General features: G+C 42.2%; 1 protein-coding gene across 1 annotated transcript in view; it reads right to left on the reverse strand.

The window, feature by feature from the left end:
* Nucleotides 1-13,236, reverse strand: part of Cpe (carboxypeptidase E) — a 70,264-nt gene that overhangs the window by 56,570 nt on the left and 458 nt on the right. The gene's annotated exons all lie outside the window — the stretch shown is intronic.

A 13,236-nucleotide genomic window follows, 5' to 3' on the forward strand; every position in this document is an offset into this window, starting at 1 on the left:
GCTCAGGAGAGTCTTTGTCCCAACTACAGTTCTTATATACTTTTTAAAGTATATATTATATATGTATTATATATTATATAATACATATATACCATATACATATATAACATATATGTTATATACATATACATATATATTATATAATACATATATAATATATAAAATATATTATATTATATCATATATATTATTTGTATTATATATTATATACATTATATATTTTTTTCCTTTTGTGCCAGTCCTAGGGATTGAACTCAGGGCCAGGGTGCTGTCCCTGATCAAGGCAGGCATTCTACCACTTGAGCCAGAGCTCTGCTTCTGGCTTTTTGGTGGTTAAATTGAAGTTAAGAGTCTCACAGACTTTCCTGCATGGGCCGGCTTTGACCCTCAATCCTCAATATCTCAGCCTCTTGAGTAGGTAAGAGTACAGGTCTTAGTGACCAGCACTTGACCCACATTTCTACACACACACACACACACACACACAATTATATATATGTATATATATATATATATATATATATATATATATATTATCCTTAAGTAGTTGTACAATGGAGTTGCCATTCAACAAGGCAGTTTATGAATGCAATGAATCTTGATCAATGTCACCCCCTTATTCAATCTCTCATCCCTCCTAATCCTATATTTTCCCTCAATATTCTTAATTTTATAGGATGTGTGTTGAATTTTATGACTGCATTCTCCCCATCTTTTCTCTCTACGTTCCTCTCCACCTGACCCCATGGGACCCCCTTTCAAGTACTGGCTTCCTGGTGTTCTTTTTGATAGACTGTGAGAATTGCACCCTTTGAGTTCTCCCCTGAATCTACCATGTTTAGATCAATACATTTGTATACAGCTGCACACCACCCCAAAGTGTTTCCTTATATGTTTATGAACTAATTCTAGTCTCCACATGGGAGAGGAAGCATGCATCCTTGGTCTTTCTGGGCCTGATTTATTTCACGTACCATCATTTTGTTCCAGGTTCCTTCCATTTCTTGGCAAAAAAGTCAATTCCTAAATTGTGATATACTGGGTTGGGAAGTTGGCTCAGTGGTAGAGCGCTTGCCTTGCATGCCTGAGGCCCTGGGTTCAATTCCTCAGCACCACATAAGCAAAAAGAAAAAAGCCGGAAGTGGCGCTGTGGCTCAAGCGGTAGAGCGCTAGCCTTGAGCTGAAGAGCTGAGGGACAGCACCTAGGCCCAGAGTTCAGGCCCCACAACCGGACCCAAAACAAACAAAAAAAAAAAACCCTAAATTGTGATATACTAATAATTGTGACGTCATTTATTATGTCTCAAAAAAAAAAAACCAGCCACACAGAAAGACACAACCCGTGGGCAGCTTGTTGGTTTGGAAAACATTCTCAACAAATATGTGATTTTCCTTAGTACAAATAACTTTTTGACGCAGTAACATTTAGTGCAGACACATGAATGGGTCAACACGGGGACTGTTTTCTCAAAGGAAATCTCACCCAATTTGGAGTTATTTACTTTCTCTGCTCTAACCTCCAGCAACACAGCATGTGATTCATTCTGCCTGGTGCACACCAACTAGAAGCCAGGACACCTCCTCTTCCCCCGCCCCTCAAGGCCACGCTCAGTGCTCAGCTCTCCTGGGACCAGGGCTCTAGTTAAGAATACAGTCAGGAAACTTCACTACAAAAACACTGCAATGGGAAAAGCCTGGCTGATATTCTTCTCCCAGATGTGTGTGATATTACACATACACACACACACACACACACACACACACACACACACACGCACCAGTACTGGGACTTGAACTGAGGGCTTCACACTCTACCTTTGCTTTTTTTGCTCAAGACTATCTACCACTTCAGCTTACTGCTGTTTCATTAGCAATAAAAGTCGCTCAGACCTGTCTGCCTGGGCTGGCTTCAAACCATGATCCTCAGATCTCAGCCTCCTGAGTAGCTAGGATGACAGGTGTGAGCCACTGGCGCCCAGCCTGATCCTTTTGAATAGATCTTCAGAATTTTATTATGCCTGGGATGAATGTCTTTCCTCAGACACTCTTTCCATGAATAATCTTTTTTTTTAATTATATTTTATTTGTGAACATACTGTACAGAGGGGTTACAATTACATGGGCAAGATAATGCATACATTTCTTACCAAGCATTGCAGCCTCCTCCTTTGTTTACCCTTCTTTAGGTTTGATGAAGCCTTTAGTCTCCCTGTTTGGTTTTGGTTGCTTCGTTTTGTTTTGGTGCTGGTGATGGAAGCCATGCCAAACACAATATATGGAGTGTATTGTCACTAAACTAGGACCTCAGTTTCTACCAGGGCACAAGATTCGATATCTCGTTCCATCTCCCAAAGTCAACCGTTTCACAAAAATGATGGAACCCAGTAGGCTGCTGGTATTTTCATCATCTCTGTTAACGCCAAAACTTCCCCTTGTCACATCACTCTCTGACCTACTGCCTTTCTCTCTCTCAATGTCTCTCTCTCTCCCTCCCTCCCTCCCTCCCTCTCTCTCTCTCTGACTGAACATGTCCCTCTCCTTTTTATTTAATTTCACTTATTCCTCCACCCTAGAGGCCCAGCCCTCTGAAGACTTCATCAGAGCAGTCTTCCAACAAAAGCTTGTTTCTTCCTAGAGAGTGGATTTTACTGCCAAGAAAAATACCATTTTCTGCCTGAGTTTATAGTATGCCGGAGTGATTTATTTCCATCCCCCTTCCCCCTTTCCTTCCCCCTGTCTGTCCAGCTCCAGCACACTCATAACCATTTACAGTGCCCAGGTCAGGCAGCGAATTGAAAACACACGGCTAAGTTCCAGCCCAGCAAACTCTCTTACAAGGCAAGTTCACACAAACAGACACAACTATACGAAATGAAATAGCGGTGTTTGTTCTCCATCTGTATACATTCTTAGTTCAACTGTACATCAGGAAATAAGTTCCAGGCTTCACAACCTTGAAGAGATTGTTTAATCTCTCTCTGAAGCTCAGTGTAATCATCTGTAAACATCTGAGTGTACCTTCCAGCTAGGGGGAAAAAAAATCTGTAATTCTAATGGTTCACAATTCCATGGGATGCTAATGAAGATCGAGCTCAACATTAAGAGTAATTCAAAATAAATTCACCCTGATCAGAAACCTGTAATTGGAAAAAATTAAGTTAAATATTAAATATTTCTGCATAGTACATTTCACTGCCAAAACCCTCTGACAAACTACATGCTCATTATTCAAGTGTTAGAGAAATGCAGCTCAATGAATGTTCTAGAACAGATGCCAATTCAGGGAGCCCAGCTGCAGCTGAATTCTCCTTTAGGAGCTCATCTATGCCATTTTTTTCTATGTTGTTTGAACTATTGCTTCCATTTTGGTTTAATTTGGTTTTGAGACAGGGTCTTGCTCTCTTGCCCAGGCTGGACTTGAACTCATAGATTCAACCAATCTTCCTGATTCAGCCTTCAGAGTATCTGGGCCTATGCCCAACCCCAGCATACGTTTTAATTGCATAGTTCAAACACAGTACTAATTGAACTATATTGAACTACTAAAGCAAAGCTATCTAACATCTTTCACTTCTGGACTTAGTAAAAAGTGTTGAATAGTAGTCACCCAGGGAATAACATTGGTAATCAATTGTTTTGTTATAATAAAATATACCATACACCTACTATACTATGCTTATAATTGCATAATTCTAGAATACTGATCAATTTAATATGGCATACATTTTATCCCAAAGAACTTTATTATCCTGAGGGGAAAAGACCTCAAAGACAATGGCTCCAAAACTATCTTTTCTAACAAGATGAAACTCTCGTGTTAACAGAATGAAGTTATTGTGTACAATAGGTACTGAAGTTACACTGGACTCGGTGAAGAAAAATACACAAGCAATGAACAATTGTGTGTGTGTGTGCACGCGCGCGCGTGCGCGCGCATGCATGTGTGTACATGGGGGGGGGGGAGAGTGTCCTGGGACTTGAATTCAGAGCCTGTCCCTGAGCTTTTTTGCTCAAGGCTGGCACTTGAGCTGCAGTTCCACTTCCAGCTTTTTGGTTGTTCACTGGAAATAAGAGTCCTGTGGACTTCTCTGCTTGGGCTGGCTTAAAACCATAATCCTCAGATCTCAGCCTCTTGAATAGCTAAGATTGCAGGCATGAGCCACCAGAGGCCCCACTTTAGCTAGCAAAGAATGAGGTTTTTCTGTCCTAGTTTCAAGATTTCCTTCATCTTTCAAATACTACTCTAATTTAACTAGCAAAGAATGAAGTTCTCTGTCCTACTTTCAAGATTTCCTTCATCTTTTAAATACTACTTAATTTCCATTTCCTTCTGAAAGACCTTGACGATCTCTCTCCCCCTTTCTCAAGTCCTTGTAAAATAAATTTTAATACCATCATACTACTTACTAAAAAGAAACACTGTTACTTGTTGCTATCATTTGCAATATATGTTCCATTTTCTGAGTGTCACTCCTACAGTAGGCACTTCACTATTATAGTTACATAAGCCCATTTGAGCTATAAATTAAGAACACATTAAGAAATGAAAGGGACAGTGCGTTGCTAAGTTACTCCTGCTACCCAAGAATGTAATTTTCAAATGGGAACAGGTTTGAGAGCATTTCTATCTAATATTTCAAAATGTCTGGTGAATGAACGTCTTTATTATTTCTTAGTGATCTGCTCGCATTTGGGTGATTTATAGCTACAAGCTGTGAGTGGAGCCTTGTGATAATAAAACATTTTTACCCTGGTCTAAAAACTGACACCTCATGGAAAATGTGGCATGGTATAAAATAAGAGTCTGTTTGGCCTGCTGGAAATGTTGCTGGAGGAATGAATGTTCTCCTTACAACACTGTCTTTATAGAGTCCATAAACTCATTACATTTGTCCAGTGATTTGCTGAGGAAAAATACCCTTTTATGCATTCATTTAAGAAGTGGAGCTATGGCTCAAGTGGTAAAGTGCTCAGGGACAGCACCTAGGCCCCAGGACCAGCATCAAACAAAAACACAAAAACACCATCACATAGTTCATGGATTTAACTGCTAGAGCAAAGCCTACAGCTGTCCTCAGCCCACAATCTACCAACGCAGATGTGAGTGAGTAAATTTAATACAAGCTCTTAATATCTCTAGCTCAGTCCGTACTTCTCAGTAGATAGCAAATTAGAAACTGTAGTGAGTTTGAGATATACAGTGAAACTGAAAATAACTGGTGAAAATATCCATCTCTATTAATCCAGATGCTTGGCTGGACAGTGGAACACTGGAACTGAAGATCCATTGTGTTACTCTGAAAAGAACTTTACAAGCAACATGGAACTCAGAGACTATTCTAATATGAAGAAAGCTAATCTGGGAAGGCTTATGCACTCTTTCTCGACATTAGCACACAGCAGGAGGCATTTTGTCAGGTATTTTGCACATGTTCAACACTTCCAAAGTTTTTTTTTTACAGATCATGCACTTGCAAACAAGATGTAGCAAAATATGGTAAATGCAGGGGAGAATTCCAGCGGTGCATCTTGCTTACAATATAACTAACAACTAACTTAAAATCTTACAAAATGAAAACCAGGAAGCTGGTATTGAGGCGTGCGGGGAGGGGGGAGCTCACGAAGAGGGGGATAGACAAAAGCAGAGAGTAAGTGTGGGAGAACACAATCACAATGCTCAGTGAACACGTGTGATCCTGGAACTAGGAAGATGGAGGGGATCAGTGGGGTTGGGAGAGTTGGTGAGAATGATGAATGGTGACACTGATCAAAAGGCATTACACTCACAAACTGATGTGCAGAATTGAAATCCCTTTGTACTTAAAGATTTTAAAAAGTTATTTCTTATTTTAAAAAAAAGAAGCAGCAGGGGCTGGATTGAGGCCCTGGGTTCGATTCCTCAGCACCACACAAGCAGAAAAAGCCACAAGTGGCACTGTGGCTCAAGTGGTAGAGCGCTAGCCTTGAGCTGAAGAGCTGAGGGACAGCGCCCAGGCCCAGAGTTCAGGCCCCACGACCTAAAAAAAAAAAAAAAAAAAAAAAAGCAGCAGCAAAAATTCTCTCAAAAGAAAAAGACTTCTCCCTCCCAATTTAAGAAAAAAAAGCTGTTGGCCATTACATGCAGAAACTAGTGTTACATGTATGCCCCGTGGCATGACTTGTATGATTCACAGAAAGATGTAACTTATTTTGATTTTTAAAAAATCAATATTCATCTTACTGAGGTTACAAATTTTAAATTCAAAATCCTAATTGTTCTTGGAGCAGTTAAGTCTCATTCACAAATCTTAATCTACTTACAAACCTAGTAGATTCTATACTCACTGTAAACTGACATATGCAATTCAATTGATTACATTATTTTAAAACATTTCCACCTAGACATGGTAGCAGATGCCTGTAATCTTAGCACTCAGGTAGATGCAGAAAGAGCCTAAATTTGAAGCCAGCCTAGACTACATAGGGAGATCAAGACAAGCCTGCAGTACATAATGAAGTTGTTTCAAACAAACTAAGGCCTTGAGGATGTAGCTTAGTGTAGAGCACTTACCTTGAATGTGCAAATCCATGGGTTTGGTCCCCAGTACCACATAACTACCCCCCCCCATACATACACACACACTGTCCTAAATTTAAATCATTTATATTAAATGTGTGAGCTCACCCATTTATTATTTTAGTAGCATTCTAATGTTTATTTACCAGATAAATACAGAAAATTTAGTTTATAAATAACTACAAGTCAGCCCAACCTTCTTGTACTTTTGGTATGTTGGGCTAAGAAAGGGGAGAGAAAATGAGTTTCCAGAGAGAAGGAAACCCCAGCACAAGCAATGATCTTGTGACTCAGTTAACAAGCACAAGTCTGAAGCCTCCTTTCACAACTCTGATTTCTGTCAGAAGTAAATGGAGGAGTGCGAAGGAGATACACAGAAGTCACTGGGATGGTTTATGGAGCTGGTAACTTTCTGTCCCTGCTTGATAAAGATCGTATAGACTTAGCCAAAGTCTGATTGTAAGACTCAGTGTTCCTGCTCAACTCCATTCAACTTGTTAAAAAGTAAGCCCTTGGAAAAACAAATATATTATCTGTCTTCCCTAGGGTGTAACTATTCTTAAAATGCTTACTAAACTATCATTTCTGAGCATTTTTGTGACAAGATCTTTGAAAAGGAAGGAAACTGTGTGTTCCTTGTGCATTCTTTGTTCTGCACCGCTGGGGATTGAACCTGCCCTGCCTGGCTGACATGCGGCCACTGGATCCTATTCCCAGCCCCTCAGTTTTCTTCCACAAAATCAAACTACCTGCATCGAGTTCCTATAAAGATAAATGTCATCTAAATCTCTGTGGGGGATAGATACAGAAATGCTATTAGCTCAAGACCAAACTGGAGAATATCTACAGAGAGGGCTAGGAAAAATGCTTGATGGGAAATGTATGTGCACACATCCAGTGGGTTTTGAACCAAGTTTATCAGACAAAAAATAAAACCTCCCAATGACCATTCAGACCACTTTTCTTTCTTAATACCCACAGCAAAGGATGCAGCCAAAAGGAGAAAGAAAAGAAAATCTGGGGCCACATTAATTAGTATTCAATAGTCTCTCCAAACCTTCCTTGGAGCACAAAAGTTCAATAATAGTGAGTTCAAGTCCCAGAACCAGCAAAAAAAGAAAAAAAAAGATGTCTTCTGCATTCACAATCATCTTGCCATCATCAAAAGCTAAACAAAGTCTTCATATGTACATGGTATTTCAGTGTGTGTGTGTGTGTGTCTGTGTGTGTCTGTGTGTGTGTGTATTCTCTCTCTCTCTCTCTCTCTCTCTCTCTCTCTCTCTCTATATATATATATATATATATATATATATATATATCTTTCTAGCATTATTAACTATATACCAATACAATATCATCTACCTATAGTTCAGGTGCATTCTTCAAAAAGTGAGTTTGACTTTTTAAAAACTGCATTTAACAAGCTACCTTCTCTTTGTGTGAGCTCTGTAAGGGTCCTATCCATTTTGCCAAGTGAATGCGGTTTCTACAAGTATGTGGACTTTATTCCCATCCTGCTGACAGAGAACTAGGCTGGCATTTACAGTGTTGCCGCCATGACTTTCCTCCAGAAAACTTCTGCACTGAACAATGTGACAATTTGGGGCAAATGAAACTATTGCACTAGGACCAATGTTCTCTAATGCCAGGCATCCACCCAACGCAGCACCTAAAACACAAAAAGGGGCCTCTCACATTTCCACCAGTTCTGCTTATAGTTATTATCTTTATGTTTGCTCTTTCAAGGGTATGATTGGGAAATCCAAAGCAAGAAAGAAAAATAGCATCCTTTCTCAGATGGTGATAGTCATTTTCATACAGGAGCATGCCTGATTCTGTAATCTCAAACTGGAAGCCAATCTGGGCTACATAGCAAGTTCAAATCCAGTGTGAGCTATATAATACCAAAGGCTGATGATGGGACTCTTATCTAAGCATGCCCAAGACCCCAGACTCCATCCACAGCAAGAAGGAAGGGAAGGAGGAAGGAAGGGAAGAAGGGAGGAGAGGGAGGAGAGGGAGGAGAGGGGAGGTAGGAAAGGGAAAGAGGAAGGGGGGAGGGAAAATGGAAGAAAGGAGCAAGGGAGAAAGGAAAGAGGGAATGAAGGAGGGAAGAAAGAAAAAGTGAGAGAAGGAAGGGAAGGGAGAGGAAGGGAAAGGAAGAGAGAAGAGGAGAGAGGGAGCAGAAAGGAAAAGAAAAGAGGGAAGGAGGGAGGGGAAAGGAGAAAGGGAGGAACTGAAGGAAGGAGAAAAAGGTCAGGCAGGCAGGTAGAGGGAGGGGTTTCCAAGATTTTTACTTCTGCCAAGACTAAAAGAAAACTTAGCAAGAATCTAAGCAATGCCATCATAAATTCTTTAGGAAAACAAGTCACATTGCCCAGAGCAATGTTGGCTTTGACCTAGATTCATTTAGTCACCTGAAAGAACAAGCCATAAAGATATTCTCAAATAGCACTAAACATTTCACTCCCATTGAGTGAAATAACATATAATGTCAAACTGAAGAAAAGCAGGAATGTCCCACATCTTTTAAATCAATGAAGCACAATCACTTGTAGAGATGGAGAAACTCTTCAGAGCTGTCTTAGAGGCCTGAGCCGTCCTAGAAGAGGACTGCAGATCTCCTATGAAGATGGGCCAAGCCCTCCTCCCAACACACACACACACACACACACACACACACACACACACACACACACACACACACACACACACACACACACACACACACACACACACACACACACACTGCTCTCCGTGAATGCAAAGCCATCAAAACATCTCTCACCACAGCAACTGAAGTGGCTGTACACTGACCTGTCTTCATAGCAACTAGACACACACAACTCCATGAAATTCTTTTCTATACAAAGCATCCCTGGGAGAGACCTGTATTGAAAGTCATTTCCTTTCACAGATGGGGAAGAGGTAAAGAGATATCCAGAGCATGAATCCACCAACCAATGGAAGGGTTGGGATGCTCTGGTCTCCTATTGCAATCTGTCTGATCAAAGTTATTTCTGCTGTGCCTCATTGTTGCAAAATCACACTCTCATTTCAGTAAACATATCATAAACCATACATTACCTATCACTAAGCTAGTTGTTTATAGGCAACAAAAAAGTAAGGGGGATATTTCCCCCCCCTCCTGATAAACTTTCTGTAGGAGGATCTCTGCAAGGAAATTGCCAAATGAATCCTGAAAGAATATGATAAAAAGTGAACAATTGGCTACTGCTAGATTTCTCCAGAAAGGAGTTCCAAGAGAGAGAAAAAGCTATTTCTTTAAAGGAAGGAATGCCCCATGAAAGAAGATTGGACAATCCATACTAGGCATATCTAACTTAGGAGACTTGAAGGGGATATTAGCTTATCAATGAGTCTGGTCAACTTTACAAGATATTAGCCTGTGGACCCTTGGTTTCCTAATATCTATCAAACCATGCTAAATCAACATTCTGTTGCATATTCTTTGGGGCAAACTGGATTAAAATGTCATCCTTTGTGGAACAGCTTAGTATTTCCTAATGTATTTCTCACAGGAAGTGAACATGAAAATCAGGACTCCGTCCCTTATGTAAACCATTGAGGGCGTTGCTGACCCTCCTCGGAAGCCAACGTTAGAGGCCAGTTGCCTCTCTCATATCTTCCATCACGCAATCACTAGTCAAAGAAAAGCATACCTTTTGTCCAATGCTGTGTTGACTCCTTCAGTCTAAAATTAGCTCTTGACCATGTGTGGTTTGATCTAGTTTCTTCTCCAGAAGCTACCATCCACCCTCACAAACAGAAAGGTGCTACCTGGGTGTAATCAGTCCATATTAATACATACTAATCTGTCAGGAACCTGCATCAGACAAAGAATCTAGCCACTATTTCTCTTTTTTCCAAGTTGGACAGAAACCTTAAGCAGCAGTATCTCACATGTAGTCACAGTGTTTGGCAAATGCTTACTGGCATTCATACACTTTCAATTTTTACAGATTTGAGAGGAATAGGTCCAAAATAATCATTCCAGAGAAAAATCCATGCTCTTAAGAATGGGTTTAAGATAACATTTCATCTTAATTCTTATGCCCTTCCCAATGCAATTCTGAGCTAGACATAAAAGAATTCGGGTTTTAAACAAATGAATCTTGACTCTTGTTAATGGTTTAGGAATTTGCACTCCCTCATTTAGCCATAAATTAGTAGAGGTTTCTTTTCTTGTATTTCAGCTAGTAAAAAATCAAGTTGATTCCTACGGTACCATCACAGAATATCTATTCCTCACAAATTAATTTGAGATTTCCTTTCCTTTGTTGATGAACTCAAATGTTGACTATCTGAGGAGAATCATTTTCAAGAGACAAGTTTGTTCCAAACAAACTTGTAAAAAAAAAAATCACTTCTTTCAGATCAGAAAGAGGTAGGGTATCAACACCCATCTATAAAGTGCTAATCTAACCAAGACATCTTCCTTAAAGCTTAGCACTCAAGGAGAGATCATTACATTAGAGGCTTTCTACTCTAACAGAATCCTTGGAAATTAGCTTTTTTTCTAAAACTTTCTATAAAGTTAGTTCATCAGGGGCTGGGATAGAGGTGGAGCACCTGACTAACATTAATTTGTACAAGTACTATCAAACTTACATACTATTCATACCTCCACATTTACTAGCAGTCTGAATGCATCTAGCTTCCCTATCTGCTCATGAAAGGTGCTGGAGGGGGAAAATGAACTAAGCAGTTTTTGTAGTGTTGGTTCTTAAGAGTATATTTTCCTTTCTAAAATATAGTCTCTATTAGCAATACCTGAACCTCAAACTGCCTTATTTATCAAGGAATTGTAAAGTACAAGTTGTCATTTCTGGGTTTATCTTTGTAATATGGATTAAATGTATGCATATAAACATTTTTTAAATATTTATTGTTACTGTGTTGCCCAGTTATTAACGGATCCATTTTCCCCATAATATCTGTTGAACCTTTTTCTATAATGTATATCTAGGCCTGCTGGTACCCTATCTCTACTGGGTGCTTCAGGCACCCAACTGCAGAGGGCTAGCCAGCAGTCTATGAGAGATCCACAAACCTTGTTGACCTCTCCATGTCACATTCTCAAACCAAAGGCTCCGTGGTTTTCATTCTCAAAACCTTGTTCCATAATTACTCCTGTAATCCCAGCTTACACAGGAGACTGAGATCTAAGGATCATGGATTGATGCCAAAATGGGCAGACAAATCCAGGAGACTCTCGCTTCCAATTGATCTGCAAAAGCTAGAACTGGAGGCATGGTTCAAGAGGTAAGGCACCAGCTGGGAGCTAGTAGCCCTGAGTTCAAGTCTCAGTACAAGCACGTGTGCACACACATCTGGGATCTGAGGACATGACTGGGTAGCAGCAGCTTGCCTGTCTTGACATAGCCTGGATCCATTCTCAGCACAAGGAAAACAAGAAAGGAAACGGAGAAAAGACACATAAGAAGAGCTATTATTCTAGCCTTACATGGAAAACTTCCAGCTTATTTTTCTTGCTTTCTTTGCCTTGAAACAACTGGGCATTGGATGCTGATATTTCTACCCAAAATAACGGTTAGCAGAAGCTTTACCTTTATCAGGCCTGTCCTTTACTAAGACCGGAACCATCGCCCCTGGACTCCCGCCCGCCCCCCAACAAAGGCCCTAAGCGCACCTCACAGAATCTCCTCCTTAGTGCTTAGTGAACCCACTCACGTCCGTGCTAGACGGGGAAGAAGGAAGATGGGCTTGTGGGAACATCGTTTGGCATCAAACCCGGCCATCCCGAAACACATGGGGGAACCCTTTTCCTTGGAAAGGCCCGCGTGCGGTTTCAGCGTGGGAACGCGGGTGGGGGGGACGCGGGGAGGAGGCGGCCGGGCCGGCCCGCAGCGCCCTCCGGGTTCCCAACCATCCACGCGCATGCGCGCGCATATACATACATACATACATACATACATACATACATACATACACACACACACGCGCGCGCGCGCGCGCGCACACGCACAGGTAGAGGTGGGTTCTCCGAGCCCACAGGGCCCCACATATTGATTGTTCGGAAATTAGAAAAAATGCTGAACGTGCCTCCTTGGTTTCCTGCCGCACCTCATCTCTCCGGTCTGCAGGGAAGGCCGACCGCCCTCCCCCCCCCTCCCGCCCCTGTCACACGCGCGCGCACACACACCGGTGCGGGACACTGCAGCGCCCGTGCGCGCCCCCGCCTTCCCGGGCTCCCCTCCGGCCCGGCGCCACCCCTCCCAAGGGCGGCGCGGGGGCTGGGGTGGGCAGGGGGCACGCGCTAGGTTGGGGTCTCCCCCTTTTCCGGCCCCCTTCCCCCTGCTACCCGACGCCCCTTGCACGCACGCACACACACACACACACACACACACACTGGCCCCAACACTGCGCCCCCTCCGTGGCGCTTCCAGGCTGGTGGGGATGGGGAAGGGAGGGGAGAGAAGAGGAGGGGAAGGGAAGGGAGGGGAGTGATCGGAGGGGAGGGATGGGGAGGGAGTGGTAGGACGGGAGAGATGGAGAGGGGAGGGCAGAGGAAAGGTGGGGAGGGAGGGCAGGGGACCCGGTAGGGGGTGATCGGACTGGAGGGATGGGGAGGGAAGGGTGGGCAGGGATCGGATGGGAAGATGGAGAGGGGAAGGCAGGGGAAGGGCGGGGAGGGA

The sequence above is a fragment of the Dipodomys merriami genome, unplaced genomic scaffold (assembly GCF_024711535.1).
Source record: "Dipodomys merriami isolate MVZ:Mamm:240054 unplaced genomic scaffold, mDipMer1.0.p SCAF_12, whole genome shotgun sequence".
Taxonomy (NCBI): domain Eukaryota; kingdom Metazoa; phylum Chordata; class Mammalia; order Rodentia; family Heteromyidae; genus Dipodomys; species Dipodomys merriami.